General features: G+C 42.5%; 1 non-coding gene across 1 annotated transcript; it reads right to left on the reverse strand.

The window, feature by feature from the left end:
• Positions 1–3,885: 3,885 nt before the first annotated feature.
• LOC142449449 (U5 spliceosomal RNA) lies at positions 3,886–4,000 on the reverse strand. Its single transcript, XR_012784614.1, has one exon. It is a non-coding gene; the product is annotated as a U5 spliceosomal RNA (small nuclear RNA).
• Between the last annotated feature and the right edge of the window lie 1,083 nt (positions 4,001–5,083).

Consider the following 5,083-nt stretch of genomic DNA (forward strand, 5'->3'; position numbering starts at 1 on the left):
TACAAAGGAGGAGGGGGCTGTCCTCTGACCACAGTGAGGTTCCATGTTCACCTGGGCAGCAGAGAGCCATCGCTCCATGCTCCTCGCCACCAAGTGTCTTCCACAGACTTTCCCCTGAACCAGAAGGGAGACGGCTCATGTCTGGCACTGTTGACATAGAATCTGAGTGGTTAATAGCTGAGGGTGGTCACCAAATATTTGCACACCGTCTTTAACCTCGGGGCGTGTAAAGGAATATGGAGTTGATGCTGGCCAGGGAAGCTGGGGCCACATGGTAGAGAACTTGGGTGCCTAGCTCAGGTGTTTGGACCTCAGCCTTGAAGATCCTGAGAGGTGTCTTACACAGAAAGCAACCTGACCAGAGCCAAGTCTGACAGCTTTGGGTCAGGTTAACTGGTGAGAGGATACTTGTTCGGAAATGACCACAAGGGTCACAGTGACAGTTAACGAAGCCCTAAATGTGGCAGAGACAGTGGAAATGCAGCTGGAAGGGAGAGCAGAGAGGCAGAACCTGGTGCGGTGACTGTGGTGAGCACTGAGAAATCACAGCCAGAGGTGACTTCAGATCCAACCAGAGTGACTGGTGGGGCTGACAGGGCTGACTAGGCCCTAATGAGACAAGTTGAAGGGGAAGAGTAATACTTCTTAAAAAATATTTTATTGGGTACATCATTCATGTATCATAAAATTCAATAGTTTAATTATATTAAGAAAAAGTGTGCAATCATCACAATCAATTTTAGAACAGTGTTTTCTTTCTTTCTTTTTTGTATTTTCTTTCCTATAGTAATTGTTGTTGGGTTTATCTTTTATGAATTATTTTGGAACTGTCAGGGATATGTATCTCATTAAATGTATTCCCTGGGACAATACAGGAAGGAAGCAGGATACGTGCTGTTGCATCGAGTGGGTTGCCATCAATGATGGGAAACAGAATGTCTGTAAATTGTTCAATAGAAAACTGATCAGTTCTGTAAACCGTCGCTCAATTCACAATGAACAGGTCAACAACAAGGTATGTTCTCTGCGGGGAGCATAGACATCTGAAAGAATCACTATACACTCACCTTCAGTCCTTACATGCCTTTCTGCGAATAACTAAAGATCGAAGTTTGATGAAGTAGAGCTCAGGACTAGTAAGGTTGACTTAAGAAGCAAACCCACTAAATTTGGAGAATTTTCTGCTCAAAAGAAAGTCCAACATTGGGCCTCTATTCAAGTACTCCCTCAATGCAAGAACACTTTATTCTATTAAACTGGCATTCCGTGATGCTCACCTTCCTGACACGATTGCTGAAAATAAAGTGGGCGCAAATGTGTTGAAGAAAGTTGATGGTGCCCAGCTATCAAAAGATATAGTGCCTGGGGTCTTAAAGGCTTGAAGGTAAACAAGCAGCCATCTAGCTCAGAAGCAACAAAGCCCACATGGAAGAAGCACACCAGCCTGTGTGATCCCAAGATGTTGATAGGATCAGGTATCAGGCATCAAAGAACAAATAATAATATCATTGTGAATGAGGGGGAGTGCAGAGTGGAGACCCAGAACCCAACTGTAGGCAACTGGACATCCCCTTACAGAAGGGTTGTGGGGAGGAGACGAGCCAGTCAGGATGCAGTATAGCAACAAGAAACATACAAACTTTCCTCTAGTTCTTTAATGCTTCCTCCCCATCCACCCCCCACCCCACTATCATGATCCCAATTCTACCATACAAATTCAACTAGACCAGAGGATGTACACTGGTACAGATCAGAGTGGGAGACATAGGGAATCCAGGATAGATAAACCCCTCAGGACCAATAATGAGAGCAGCGATCAGGAGGGTAAGGGGAAGGTGAGGAAGAAAGGGGGAATTGATCACAAGGATCTACATCTACCCCACTCCCTGGGGGATGGACAGAGGAAAGTTGTATGTTTCATTGTTGCTACACTGCACCCTGACTGGCTCGTCTCCTCCCCACAATCCTTCTGTAAGGGGATGTCCAGTTGCCTACAGATGGGCTTTGGGTCCACACTCCACATTCCCTCTCATTCATAATAATATACTTTTTTGTTCTTTGATGCCTGATACCTCATTCCTTCAATACCTCATGATCACACAGGCCGGTGGGCTTTGTTGCTTCCAAGCTAGATGGCCACTTGTTTACCTTCAAGCCTTTAAGATCCCAGACGTTATTTCTTTTGATAGCCAGGTACCATCAATTTTCTTCACATTTGCTTATGTACTCATTTGTCTTTAGTGATCGTATCGGGGAGGTGAGCACACAATGATATGCTTTTTTTGTTCTTTGATGCCTGATAACAGATCCCTTTGGCACCTCATGATCACACAGGCTGGTGTGCTTCTTCCATGTGGGCTTTGTTGCTCCTCAGCTAGATGGCCACTTGCTTACCTTTAAGACCCCAGACACTATATCTTTTAATAGCCAGGCATGATATTTCCTATTGGTCCAGTGAGGACTTCTGTTTTCTTTACATTAAGTTGTAATCCATATTGCAGGGAGCAATCTCTGATCTTCACCAGCAAGTGCTTCGAGTCCTCCTCACTTTCAGCAAGCAAGGTTGTGTCATCTGCATACCACTAGTTATTCATAAGCCTTCCTTTAAGCCTGATGCCAAATTCTTCTCAAATAGTTCAGCTTCTCAGATTATTTGCTCAGCATACAGATTGAATACCTACGGTGAGAGGATACAATCCTGCAGCACACCTTTCTTGATTTGAGACCATGTGATCATCCCTTGCTCTGTTGGAACAGCTGCTCTTGATTCATATAAGGTTCCACGCGAGCACAGTGAAGTGTTCTGGAATTATTGTTTTTTGAAAGTTTATCCACAGTTTGTTATGAACCACATAGTCATGTGGTTTGTTATGAAAGCCTTGCATAGTCAATAAAACACAAGTAACTATCTTTCTGGTATTCTCTCCCTTCAGCCAAGCTCCGCCTGAAATCAGCAGTGATCTTGTTACATATTCTCTTCTGAATCCAGACTGAATTTCTGTCAATGTCCTACTACAACTGTTGTGGATGATCTGCAGGAAAACTTTACTTGCCTATCATATCAATAACACTGCTCTATACTTGGGGGCTTTCTGTTGGCTCTCCTTTCTTTGGCATGGTTACAAGTCTGGATCTTTTCCAGTCAGACCACCAGGTAGCTCTCTTCCAAATGTCTTAGCGTAGACCAGTGAGTGCTTCTAGTGCTTCACCGGCTTGTTAATATATTTCCATTGGTATTCCATCAATTCCTGAAGCCTTGCTTTTAGCTAATGCCTTCTGTGCAGTTTGAACTTCTTCCTTCATTACCACTGGTTCTTGATCATCATATGTTACCTCTTAAAATGATGGAAACTTGATGAGTTCTTTTTGGTACAGTGACTATGTGTGTGTTTTTTTCATCTTCTTTTGATGGCTCCTACATGATTCAATATTTTGCCCACAGGCTCTTTCAATATTGCAACTTGAGGCCTGCATTTTGTTCTTCAGTTCTTTCAGGTTTAAGCTATGCTGTGCCTTGCCTTTCCTGTTTGGTTTTCTAACTCCAGATCTTTGTCTATTTCATTATGACATTTTACTTTGTCTTCTCAAGCTACCCTTTGCAATTTTCCATCCAACTCTTTTACTTCATCATTTCTTCCATTTGCCTTATTTTTAAAAGCATTTTTATTGACATATAGGTTCACATATCATTTAATTCAATAGTTCAATCACATAAAAGATTTGTACAATCACTACCACAATCAGTTTTAGAACGTTTTCTTCCTTCTTGTACTTATTGTTACTACCTTCACATTTCTCACCAACCTCCCTTGATATACCCCCAAGAGACCATAAATCTAGCTAACATTTCTCTACATTTATAGATCCTGACTTTCCTTTTTTATAAGCCTTGCAAGCACAAGGCTTCAAAAATTAGTTTATGACTCAGAATTGTTCCTCTCCACGGAAATCTTTAGTAAAAGGCAAAAGATTTATATGCTCTGAAGAGAAACCAGAGTATAATCCTGGATTTCATATACAGAAAAATATACAAAAAGGAAGAAAACCAGCAGCAATAACAAAATAAAACAGAGAAAAACTTCAATCGCAAAGAAAGCAGAAAATAATAACTGGAACAAATTTCAAATTGGTCAAGAGGGAAATCAAATGATAAGGTGTTAAATTGTAACCTAACTACCCCTGCAATAATCCACTTTCCAATGCACTCTGCATGACAGCCATGCTATTCACACCCTGGTGTGTGCTCAGAGGGGATCCACCAGAGACGTAATCCACATGTGGTTCCTCTTCACGTTTCCCCCTTATTACTGACACAGGTTAAAGTGGATCGAAGGGGAGAACATCACTTGCTTTAGCTACTCTCTGAGTCAGAGCAAGTTTCAGAGTCTCCTCTGACATCCACTTTGATCTTTTCTTTTTTCCCTGTGATGTTCATGTCATCCCTCAGCTCACTGTTAAATGTGTGAACTCTCTTCATGAGATGCTCTCCGAACACAGGCAAGATGTCCTTGAGGTCGTATTTTTGGCATTAGAAATACCAGTGACATAGTTCTCAGCAGCACATAAGACACCACACCCTGACAACTGGCTCTTGAGCGACTGTATGAGCGAGGTACTTTACCTGTCCTCATTAGACAGATGACGCGGCTAAGAGGCCCAGGTGTGCGGAGCTCATTGGTGAGAACTGTAAGGAGATGAGAAACTTCAGGGCAAACTTTTTTCCCTTAATGCTTTCTAATGATGACTCTTCCTACAGGTGATGTGGCCTTTGTCAGTTAGTCATCGCTCCATTGTTTCTACATAAGGGATGGTAGGTGAAGACTCACTTAGTTTCCTGCACTGACGGAATCACCTTAAAGCCATGTTTATACATGCACGCACACTGCTTTTCCTAGTTAAAGGTGCATTTGTTCAAGTATTATATGCCATGAAAATGACATAGGACGCCACCTCTGACCTCCCTCTTGTGGCTTCATGAGGGATAAGAAGAATCCAGTTTCACCAGATTGACCTAAGACAGTGGTCAGACATGCTTCCACCCTCCATCCCACTTTACCGTATTCTCACACCAATTGTTCCTCCA

This window comes from Tenrec ecaudatus, chromosome 5 (genome assembly GCF_050624435.1).
Source record: "Tenrec ecaudatus isolate mTenEca1 chromosome 5, mTenEca1.hap1, whole genome shotgun sequence".
Classification (NCBI taxonomy): domain Eukaryota; kingdom Metazoa; phylum Chordata; class Mammalia; order Afrosoricida; family Tenrecidae; genus Tenrec; species Tenrec ecaudatus.